The 12,503-nt window shown below is 47.9% G+C and overlaps 1 protein-coding gene across 31 annotated transcripts in view; it reads right to left on the bottom strand.

Moving 5' to 3' along the window:
• Positions 1–12,503, bottom strand: part of MYT1L (myelin transcription factor 1 like) — a 365,607-nt gene that overhangs the window by 253,151 nt on the left and 99,953 nt on the right. For 25 of the 31 annotated variants that reach the window (XM_019752014.3, XM_074331629.2, XM_074331628.2 and 22 more), the window contains one exon: positions 4,348–4,465. The exons of the other annotated variants lie outside the window; for them this stretch is intronic. The gene's annotated coding sequence lies outside the window, so the exon portion shown is untranslated. The remainder of the gene's footprint in view (positions 1–4,347; positions 4,466–12,503) is intronic. 31 annotated transcript variants of the gene reach the window in all.

The raw sequence follows: 12,503 nt of genomic DNA, 5'->3' as shown, positions 1-12,503 counted from the left end.
TGATCAGCTCTAATGCATCTTTTGGAGCAAAAATTAATATAAGACCCGGTCTTATAGTAACATTTTAATATTAATAAAATTATAGGAAACTTTTACTATAAGACTGGGTCTAATATAATATAATATAATATAATGTAATATAATGTAATATAATGTAATACAATGTAATATAACATGGGTCTTATTTTAGTTTTTGCTCCAAAAGACACATTAGAGCTGACTGTCCAGCTAGGTCTCATTTTCGGGGAAACAGGGTACCCTCCCTTCACTTGCACCTCTAAGAAACAGAATAAGAAACACTCAACAAAATAGATGACCTCAACTTAGTGGGCTTAGAGTTTATACATTTGACTGTGGCCATTTTCAGAAAGTAAAGATGGATGTTCAAGAAAGCTTCAGGTAAGAGGGGTGTTTGATGGAAAAGGCCAAAGGTGGTAACCATAAGCAAATGCACTGAATTTCATGTAAAAGAGTAATACATGCACTCACCAGGAAATGGCAAAAAGTGAAAAGTAAATTTTCCTACCACCTTTGACACCCTCTAGTTAAAAAAAAACAACAAAAACATACGTGTATGTATATACTCATGCACAAGCATATATAACTATGGTTCTGTTATATAAATGTTGGGACACAGCAGCACAGAAAGTTCTGCACCCTACCTTTCAGACCAGGTAATTCTCTATGAGCTCCTTACGTATCACAAACATGTAACTACAAGCCTTCCTGAGGCACATTCATTCATTCATTCATTCACTGACATCCACGGCTCAGCACACAGAGCCAGTGCTGTCTGATATAAAGGGAGTCCACTGCCCATTTCAAAAACAGCACAGCTGCTCGACGGTACTAAACTAGCTTCTGTTTCAAGGCCTAAAATTAGTGCTTTATATTCTTTATATCTCATTTAATCCTTAGAGCAGGCCGTTGAAAAGAAATTATCTTGTCCATGACACTGATGGGAAACCAAGGCTCAGACTCAAAGAGCTAAACAACTTCTCCAAAGTACACGAATGGTGTGCTAGCGTCAGGGTTTGTTCCCTGGTGCGACTGCCTCCAAGTTTTTACCCGAATGTCTACTTGACATTAAACTACTTGTGGGACTAGCCAACCTTTCTTTTCTTAACTACTTAGGGCAACAAGGCAGGAGCACACATCTTTAGATTGTGTTTCTGCCATTTTTGTTCTGTTCGTTATCTCCTGTTCTGATGTAGTCTGAGATAATTTATTAACTATCAAAATCTGCTTTAAAGATATATGCATTCTAGCAAATCATTTCAGTGGAAATGTCAATTAATGTTCTACATTTTGACTAAATGATTTATGCTACTAATTCACATCCCAAATAAGATAAAAAGTTGGAGGCAGTCATAAAATGGCTTTTAGAAAAATAACCTATGGCAGCATTAAAGTCTTTTTCCAAGATTAACCCCTTTTTCATGCTTCTGATGGATGGTCTACTGCAATTTGAAATAATTCTCTTTTGAATTTGGTGTTTTATTCCCTATGTTCCCTGCACTTTTGTTTGGGATTTACAGAGTATTGGGGAAAGCTGATGGGTGACATCTTCCCAAGTTGTGTGGAGGTGCCCTGCACAGCAGCCCAGCTCCGACACTGTGCATGGACACCACTGATCACTCTATGGGACATGTCCTCTTTCGGTTTGGGGTTTGACACACGTACCTCCTGTGTGTCTTCGTGGGACAATACCCCTGGAGATTGGTTTGATTAGATTGTATATCCCACACAATTTTCAGGATGATTTCAGGATATTCCTTGGCAGAACGGTTGGTACAGACATGAAAATACTAGAAATTTCTCTCCTCTTTAAATACGACGGGTTTCCTGGACGCTGCCCCGCCGTCCACCCACAGAACGGACCTGTTCTCCTGAGCCTTCCTGTAAGCTCTGTACAGCTGTGTCTCAGCTCAGGCCTGGCGACTCAGCTCCCACATAAGCCACGTGCTCGTCAGTGGAGCAACATGCCTACGGACGATGAGTTTACATGCTGCTGAGTGAGTTTGTGAGTAAGGAAATTTGGAAAGAGAGTAAGAGTTATATTCTGTTTTCAAAAAATGACAGGGTAACTGAGGAACTCTTGATTTACATATGTACCAAGGGCTAGCGAAGCCCTGCCCGGGGGGGCCTCCCATAGCTGCAGGTCTCCTGGAGCATCCTGGCGCTGGGCTGCCCATTTGTCCACACACCGCCTGTGGCTGCTCTCCCGGCACAATGGCAGGCTTGGCGGCTGCTGCAGAGACCACAGGCCCACGCAGCCTGGAGCACCTACTACCTGGCCCTTCACAGACACGTGCCACCCTGATCTATGCAATGTGATGATTTACACACTTTTGATCTGTAGGTGATCATGGGAAGAGTCGTACCTTGTTCCCAGAAGCCACTGTCACAACACATCAATATTCCCATTTTGAATAGTCATCTGTTTCAGTCCACTGTTTGATTTCATCCCTATGAACTGAAGTATTTATGACACACAGCAAATAAATGCCCATTATTCCCCAGAGCCAGACTTTCACGAACGAAGACATCCCAAGTACCCGGAAAGCACCATGCACACACATACGCACACGCACCTCTGTGCCGCCATCTCATGCTGACCGTCCACTGTGAGACCATTACCACAGCTCTGCCTGAGACACGCTGACCTTCCATGAAGACTGAGTGAACTTACACGAGCGCGAGACCCGCAAATGAACGCGCAGAGACGACCATGCTGTGCCATTCCTGTCATCTGACTAACTGAGGGCTGAGGGGATCGTCAGGAGGCCATCAAGTTCATGTCACACCCAGAGGCATCTACTGACTCCAGGGGCTGCTTGGGTGTTCGAGACACATACACGTATGATCAGGTGTGGACAGGTTTGTGGTCAAGCGTGCGACACAGGAGGAGATCAGTGTCTGCTGACCCTGTATGTCTTCATCTTCTCTGAACAAGTCCAACCGGCTGTCCACCTTGAAAACCAAATGTGCTGATGCCTTAACTGAGAAGCCTATTCAAGGCCAAGTATAAACAAGGATTTTTCTTTGAAAACCAGCTTGTTGTTTGGTTTAATTCATGTTAAGATTTGTATTTGAATGCTTTAGAGTAAAATATGTTGATAATTATCATTTAAATGTGAACACTGAACTCCATGCCAGAAATACCAACAAATCTACATTTAAATATTAAAGTCTTTTAAAATATTGCATTACACATTCTTTAACGTATGACTAAAACTAAACGAGGTTAGATAAACAAGGCAGCCTATATGCACGAAACACCTACAATTCAGAAACTGGAACTGACTTGAAACTAAAGTATGAGTTTATGAGTTTAACACTCAGTGTGAACAGGTTGTATTTTTTTAATTCCAGGGAAATGACAATTAAACAGACGCCTTCCCCAAACCGAACCAACGAGGGTAGTGGGTTTCTTCAGAGAAAGTGAAGAGGGCATAGTCGAGGAAATAATTAGAACAACTGTGACCTATTATAGCAGTTCATAAAGCTCCTGAAGATTGCAGCGCTCACAAGGCTGCAGCATATGGAAGACAATCCCAGGCTCTAATTTCCATGTAGCAGCAAGTACTTCTATTACCAGACAGACGAATGGGGGAGTCGGCAGACAAACAAATGACTCTCACACAGTGAACTTTACAAGACATGCCCGAGCTTCCCCACAGAGCACCCTAAGAAAACACCCTTTCACCAGCAAAGTCACATGCATAAAACAGGCTCCTGAATGTGAGCCTTGACACGTTCATACCAGAGCTTTTGTAGCCATTTGCACGCACACATTCAGAAGCCGAGACTTTGAGAGGTAGGGTTGTAGTCACTGTACAATCGTGTGGACCCCAGCCTATGTGAGTCCCTACAAAGTTGTCCTTTCGGGCAGCAATCACTCGGCACATGCCAACACCCACCCCAAACCTCCAAACCACAATTAGCAAACTTGATTAAAATTACTGGCTTTACTAACCAGTTACTTCCGCAGCAAGCATGGATTTCGTTTGCAGTGACTCAAAGTGGAACATTTCCATCCGAGGGCCCAGTACCACTTCCTCACTGGCAACCCCAGGACACCTCACAGTGCCCAGAAAGATGCCCACCCCTTGGCGGCCCCATGGAGCTCTAGTAGCAAGAACAATATACGTATCACCTAATTTAACGGCAAATGGCTCTTTTCACCAGGAACTGTCTGTTTGGAGATGATGCACAATAGACATGTTAAGTACCTCCCAGAAGCCAGGAGGCAGCAGGAAGCTGAGAAGTGACACAGAGCAGCAAGTGGGGAGGGCACAGGAGTAGGACCCTGGCCAGCTCCCGAGACAGCTGAGGGCCTGGTACCTGAACTCAGTGGCCGGAGGGCGCGGTCTGCGTCACGTGTCGCTCCCTCCCTCAGTCCGTCAGAGTTCCGAGATGCCCATCGAACATGCTGTCACCAGTTCTCCTTCCGGGTCATTTTCTAAAGGGCAAAACAACAGCACAACAATATAATATGTAACTGGAGACTGACAAGAATTCTCTCCTTAGTGTTACTGAACTTACAACAAAGAGTGACATTTAAAGACAGGTAACTGCCATTAAGGAATGTGTAAACGATGACATGAAAGGCCGCCATGGACAAGCAGACAATGCTTTTAAACATTTAGTTAATTTACTCTGAAATACAAGGTATTTAGCAGTTTTAAAAGTCTAGGTTTGAAGCTAAAAAAAGTAAGTGTACTTAATATTTAGATGGACCAATTACCAGTCAATTTGTAAGATTACTCCTTTTTTAACACTGTGATGCAGTTAAGAAACAATTTAATAAGCGAGAAACATTTTAGATGTGTAATTATTTCTTGGAAATAATGCAACTTCATTCATAACAAAATATAATCTGGTGATGACAAGGGTGGCTCCAAATGTCAGTTCAATTTTGTTTTAGTAGAACAACAAAAGACATTATTTCCATTAATATAAATTTAGAATTTATTAACTTTCCATCAAGATTTTCTGCAATATTGTGTGTTAGGAACTACTGACTGTTCTAATTGGAAAATAAAATACCCCGATCATTTCAAACTCTGCTGTCACAGACAGCACTTATTTTGTTTACAAAGAAGAGATGAACTGGAATACCGGAGTGGAGAGGGCGAGCTGCCCCAGTCGCTGAGGCCGTTGTTTCTGGCACAAGGCTCCCAGCTCAGCGCCCGCATTACACTGAGTCAGGGCAGGAACTGAGAAGTGTTAATGGGCAGCAGTGAAGTGCGTCAGGCAAACGAAGGCCCGAGGGCCTCCCTGCTGTTCCACCAGCACTACCCTAACCCGTCTAAAAGATACCGGTACCTGCCAGAAAGGAAACACTCAGGGCACTTAGCAAGGGGGATTCGAAATAAGACAACGCACGATTGCCTACGAAATACACAGGCAGCCTGCAAAACGCAAGCAGGACAAATTTTACTATTTCCCCTAACAAGAATTTACCAAGACAAACACATAAAGAACAGAATAATTTAGAAATATACACATGGAGCTAGAAAGGTTTTTAAACTACCCTGAAAAATCAAGGTTGAAAAACAAAATGTTAGTAAGTCTGTTTTGTGTCAAAGTCCAGGATTGTTAATTCAGAGTTACTTTGTAATAGCTCTAAATATATTAAGCTTTTGATACAAATTATGATTTGCAATTTATTCATAGCAAATACGATGATCTATAACAGAAAACGTCTGGGGAGAACTATGGTTTGTGGCCTTTTCCTGTCTACAATACTCAACACACACACGCCCACCTGCACGCACCCACACGTACACAGGATACGATGCAAGAAATTCTTCTCAACACTGATTTTTCTTCCATGTACAACATGATTTGTAAATGTCACTTCCTACCTGGCAGACACCCCAAACATCGTCATATCAAACGCAGCACCTCCAAATCGTCGGGACTCAGAAGTGAGTGCCCGCCAGGACGAATGGCGACGCCATCCCCACGGCTCACTGTCCTCGCAGGATTAAGGAGCCACGTGCATGCAGGAGCCCCATATCTGGGCCCCACGGAAGATAAGTGCGTGCTTGGAGGGCATCTGTGGCCACCGGCCTCTGTTACTTTAACTTTCTGAAATCCAGACCTGCTCTCTCCATCAGAATCTACTACAGCAGCCTCATATAAAACTTGACATTATTGATTTGGAAATCATTATATAATGGTTTAAAAATATCATTATTCTTTGCATGAAATATTAAATACACACACTGTCATATTTATGTAGTTCTAGATTAGCAAGACCCGTATTAGCCAATATTGGTGTGAACGCTCTGAGACACTGAACTCTCTGAAGGTCAGGTTACTGTCTGACAGTAGCAGGGCTGGGCTAACAATGTCAAGTGTCTCCTTCAGCTCCAGAATCCTAAGTTCCCAGTGCCTTGCAATGCCGCCACAGCTGCGAGTTCTTGGCCAGTGAACCATCTGTACTGGGAGTGCCCACATCTCATTTGTGAATTTGCTCAGGTCCCCTCTGTTTGTTTACACGGCGGGTCACGTTGACAGCTTGAAATGTCGGCTAAGTGACACCAGAGAATGCGCACAAATGCCTCTCTGGCCAGAGGTGCTCCTAGCAGCACCCAGATGATGACAGAGCAGGAGGTCGGGCTACCCTCTTGCCTGGAAGCTCCGCCCCTCCCCCCGCCCAGAGCAGGAGGGGCTTCTGTGACCTTTCCAGCAGGTGTCAGCACACTGAGCTGTGGACACTCCTGTCTCTGCATCTCTGTTCCCTGAGATTTCCTGCTGTCAGAGACCTTTGCATTCACCGTCATGCTTAAACGACACATGCGTCTGCCTTCCAGCCTGCGTCACGGCTGCAGGACCACCCGCCAGTGGAAACGGTTCTGGTCTTGTCTCCTCCCTAGAAACTCTACGTGAACTTGGTTCAAATGAGGGCTGTTCTGACAGTGCCTCTTCCTCAGACTTACACACGTAACAGGAAGAGCCGGCCAAGTTCCCCCAGCACAGGAGGAGCAGGCAGCCTCAGGTGAGCGTCCAGGAGCGAACCCACAGGCCTCTGGCCTGACCTTGCTTCCCTGAACCCGAGCCTGTGTGTGTCTAAGGGGAACCTGCTCTCTGGAGGGTCCTGTGTGCACTGCAGTGGTCACACCGTGCTTGCATAATGCTCTCCAAAGAAGAGTGCCCCCCTGGCCTCCGTGCACCCTCCTGGTCCCCAAGCGCCCTCCTGGCCCCAGGTGCCCTCGTGGGTCTGCACATACCTGCTGCCTTCCGCTTGTTTCCGCCTGGTCTCTACCTACCAGTAGAATCGAGCTCAGCAGCTGGGTTGAGACGGGCGCTTTGTGCCAGCCGGAATGCAGTGGGTTAGGGTTAGGGTTAGGGTTAGGGTTAGGGTTCTCCTTCAGTCTTTCCGTATTCAACAGAGGAGCTGATTCCCCTGGTGCCGCATGAAATATAGTGTAGTGGACCACACCCTGCCTACAGTCTCCGTTCTAGAATATGCTCAGGAGAAGGTGTTCAGCTTCCAGCTGGCGATGACATTTAGAACATGTCCACTTCCAGTTTTTCAGAGAAAAGAACAATGATCATTATCAGAGCTAAAGACGACAAGGAAGAGGAATGTACAGGAAGAGAAGTCACTGAATGAGCGTCTCTAAGAAGCAGCAGCAGAAAGTGAGACGAGCGTGTGCTGAGTTTAGAACCACCTTCTTGCCATGCCTTTCTGGGTTCTGACTCGAATCCATCGCACAGCTGCCCAGCGACTTCCGATACTCAATGCACCTTGAAACTTGGAGCTTTTACAGCTAAAGCATCGTATGCACGATCTGGGCTCCAGCGACCCTCGGGTGACTAGGGATTCCTACGCTTAGACCCGGCTGTAAATCCACCATCTCATTGGTTCTGGAAACCAGCACTGTTAGGGGTTCCCACTGGGACTTTTAGGGAGCGCTTCCCACACAGAGGAAAGGGCACTGAGGCTGCAGCCTCCCTGTGATAAGGTGGCAGGCGGGGACAAGCCTCTACTGTGCGAAGGGAGGAAACCAGCCTGGCATCGTGAACTTGGCCATGGGCACGATGACTCAGAGTGTACACACCGTCACCTGACAACCACAGCGCCTGTACCCACCAATCATGATTTAGTCACAGGCGTGCACACACAGGTGCATGGAACTGCCCAACGCGGCAGTGTACAGTCAAAAATGGAAGCCATCCGTGGTGGACAGTTGGGGCTCTTATAAGTGGTCTAGGATTGGTGACTATGTTTTGACACGGCAGGGTCACCAAGACGTACATCGAAGTGACAAACAGATGGCACAGAGCAGCACGTACAGCTGCCCACATATGCACACCAATGCTAATCAAGACCCAAAAATGCATTTTACATTTACATGTGTACATATGCAACTGAATGCAAAACGTCTAGGATGGCTCCAGACCCAATGGCTAACAGACGCTATGTTTGGAAAAAGGAGTGGGATTTTGAGGACTAAGGACTTTCACGTTCTGCCTTAAATAGTTCTAATTATTTATATTTTATTGACAAAGGAAATTCATGGAACATTTATGTAACAAAACAAACTGAAAAAATATGACGATCATTTCACATATCTACTACTATTTTCAGAAGTTATGTATCAACTACTGTAAAGAATGACTAATAAATTCAGGTTAAAAAATTGTACTTCCAAAGTCACATAATAATCACAAGCAACTTAAACTGTCCAGAACCCAAAGCATTCATTGCTTCATAGCGTACTTGTAACCGGTCCTGGGACCTGCTGACTGTTTGCACACCAGTCAACAACGCTACAAGCAATCACACTTAGGCCCCATTAGATCATCTTAGCTCATGTAACAAAATCCTCCCAGATTAAGCAAAATGGTATAGAAGGGCAAATTAACGCGGAGGTAATGAAAACAAAGGCCACTCAGCCTGTGTCAGGAGGAAAGGGTGGCTTTGGACACCCAGGGACTGTCCTCCGCCCCTGCGCCAGCCGCAGGGCCACCAGCAGTTGGGACCCCAGCCTCCCTCTGCCTCGTCACTTCGTCACTTTGGCTGTGAGCCTATGGTCACTTGGGGAGACAGCATTTATCATCCAGGCACAGCCCCAGCAACAAGCACACATGCAGAGCCGCTTCCGGACCTTTGAATGTTAGATGAAAGTAACTCGAACGACAAGGCTGTCGCTGCCGGTTTGAAGACTGGGACACTGAAGTCCAGAACTAAGTAGCCTGCCCAAGATGACAGGCAAGGCAGAGCAGGTCCTGGAGCAGGTCCCTTCCCCAACTATGTGAAAACCATCGCAGAGAAACCTAAGCTCATTTCACTGTTAACACCGAGCGGAGGTCTTCAGGGCACCTGAGGCTGCTGAGGGGAGGGGCAGCGGGAGCCACAGGGCAGGGTTCGGAGGGTCGCAGCTCCCACAGCTGGGCGTCACTTGTCGGGGTGGCCGGGGTGCGTTGAGGGTGGCAGAATGCACGCCCATGCACGCACCCCTGGCAGAATGCTATCGGCTTGGGACCCAGAGTGGTCACACCCCTCCACTAAGGCTTTCAGGCGCATGTCCTCTGCGCAGCAGCGAGACAAGTGGTTCCCAGAGAAATCTCAGCTTTGCACCAAGCAATGTCCACATAGACCCCGATCGAGGCCCCACCCCGCAGGCCTTTCTTTCCTCAGACGCCAGGTCTGGATTCTAATGACCTCTGAGCTCGGTTCACTTCACCGCCCCACCTGGCCCCCACCCCCGTTCCTTCTCTTCCTGCCCTGTGGGAAGAGTCTTTAAAACCAGGGCTTCTATCCCGAAATAGCACAGCTCAGAAATAAGTCAACTCAATACTGATCAGTTATCATCATTATAACATCTCCCATTCATCACAACTCAAAGTTCACAGTGTTCCCCGCACACATCGTAAATGACGCCCATTTGACCGATGAGCAAACTCCAGTTCAGAGAGCACTGCTTGAGCGAGGAAGAGCCAGGAAGAGGCAGAGTGGAGCTAAAAACATTCTCCTTAGCCTGGCTCCCAAGGTCTTGTAAAGCTTGGTAACAAATTAGCTCTTAAATCGTGAGTCTCACTACTGCCCTATGTGACCTTTGGCTGAAGACCTTTTATTTTCTGTGTCTAGGAAAACAGAGGCCACTTTCTCACTTAGGTCCACATTATTCTCTCTATTTAAGTATCACCGAGTTTCCAGCGGTCCCATCCAAACCCACCATTTATGTATTCAGACTTCCCAGATCATTCGGCCCTCAGGTCATTACTCTGTGAATTACAACCACGGCACCCTCGCGCCAATCCTATACATCAAACATCGATGTTCACGTTTCATCTGATATCACTAGCTGACTCTTCAGTTGTTTCCTGCTTCTGCTGCTGCTTTTGTTATTGTTATGAAAGAGGCAACTTTCTTGAAGGCAGAGAGAGTGTGTTCATCTGTGTATCATGAGGGGCCAGGAGAGAGGCAATGTGTTAAATGGATGAATTTCAATGACGACCACAACAGCAACAACAGTCGCAGTGAGTGGGCTGGGACCCCTCGGCGGTACGGATGCCCGCGACGCTGGGAGGTCCTCGTGTAAGTGCTCAGCACACGTTATGTGCGCCTACATATTTATTGTCAGTTGGAAAAATATAAGCTATTTGTCTTCTTAGTCTCTTTGAGCTGCTAGAACATGACAGCGCAGACTGGGTGACTGTGAGTCCGAGATGAGGGTGCCAGCCTAGTCGGGTACGGGCCCTCTGGGTGTCCTCACAGGGGGCAGGGCCAGGGAGCAATCTGGGGTCTCATTAGGAAGGCACCGATCCTGTTCACGAGGGTGACCCCCAGCACCTCCCCACCTCCCCAAGTCCCCACCTCCGGATACCACCAGCCTGGGGACTAGGATTTCAACACGTGAATTATTTTTTGGGAGCACAACCACTCAGAGCACAGTACCCTCTTGGAAAGACGGGGAGGCTGTGACAGAAAAAGAACTTTCCAGGTGACAGCATTTTGATGATGTTGCTGTTAGGTCCCCAAAAGCCCTGAGGACAGGGCACAGGAGACACTGCTCACTCTGTTTGCAGAGAGAAATGCATTTGCAGAAAGGTGCCCTCCCCATGGCTGCAGAGCCCTACGGGACCACTGCCGTCCTCACTGGACACACACACACTCCATCCTGTCAGGGCCCCAGGACCCTGGGGGACACACTTCCAGAGTGACAGTCACATCCCGATCTGACTCCACCGTACTTGGGGAGCTATGACCAGGGAGAAAGGCAACCAGAGTTGCAAGGTGGAGAGGACACACGTGGACACATCCGCCTGTGGGATGGGATTAGAAGAGCTTGGAAGGATCTTAACAGACAGTTACACCAGGACCCCTGCCAACCTTCAAAACCCATACGCTGGGAATCCACGCCTGTGAGCATTAGTTTTTTTTTTTGAAGAATTTGTCTTTATAAAGTACAAACCATCCTAAGATACCTAATACTGTAAGTCACTACTGATTTAAAAAATGTGTCTCTCTCTCTGTCTCTCATTGTTAGTCTCTCTTTCCGACGAGGACAACACCAGAGTGTAGCGATTACGAGGATTTGGAAGTGGGATTTAGGGGGAGCTGGAGGCTTCAAAGCCTGTTTTGGCCCCAATGTACGAAAGCGCAGTATTGCGGCCATCGCACACTTGCAGCGACCGTAAAGGTGTGCTCCGTGCTCCGTCTGCCCCTGTCTGTTGGGGAATCTCCCCGCAGGTCCCGGGAAGGACGAGGAGTCTGGGAACCCCTGGCTGGCGGCCACAACACCAGGAAAGCACAGAACCTGCTCAGCCCAGGGCAGCAGGAGCTGAGACACATAAGGAGACGTGAGAGAAAGCGAGCGGGAGCCAGGAGCCGAGCAGAGGCCAGGCCCTCGTGGAGGAGGGAGGAGGGAGGAGGGAGGAGGGAGGAGCGTGAGTGACCACTGCATTCCAGTCAGAAAGGCCATGGTGGGCACGAGCACAGAGCACTCGGGGTCGCCCAGGAGGTGACTAGCTCCGCCGTGGGTGCTGGAGACAGTCTCAGGCTTGACTAGTCGGTGTCACCTGACATGAGGAAGCCACACAGGGCATTTCCGAGGCGGAAACAGCAGACACAAACAAAGAGCAATGAGAGACATGTGTGTGGACAGTAGGTCCTGAGGGGGTCCATTCACCCTGCAGGACACAGGGGCTGGGGCACAGGCTTGCGTGCAGGGCACTGAAAGGATCAGCCTTTTGTGTTAGCACAGCAGCCACAGGGACAGCGGAGGGCAGCAGGGCGAGCTCACCGGGGGGGGGGGCTGCCTGCCAGGTGCGCGGGGGCAGCGGAGGGGCCAGCTCCCACGGCGCTGGGGGGCCCAGGAGCCCAGCCGTCCACCGTCTGGCTTCGGAGTGTCCACCCCACCCTGTACCTCAGGACAAACGGCATCTCACGACTCGTGAAGCTTTCTTTGTTCTCACGGCTCTAATAGTAATATAAAAACACTCTTATGCCCACAAAGCTTGAAAGGCAGTAATAGTTT

Source organism: Rhinolophus sinicus, chromosome 2, assembly GCF_057876585.1.
Source record: "Rhinolophus sinicus isolate RSI-liver-muscle chromosome 2, RSI-T2T, whole genome shotgun sequence".
Lineage (NCBI taxonomy): Eukaryota > Metazoa > Chordata > Mammalia > Chiroptera > Rhinolophidae > Rhinolophus > Rhinolophus sinicus.
Note: the sequence above shows the minus strand (reverse complement) of the source record. Positions and strands in the feature narration are given on the sequence as shown.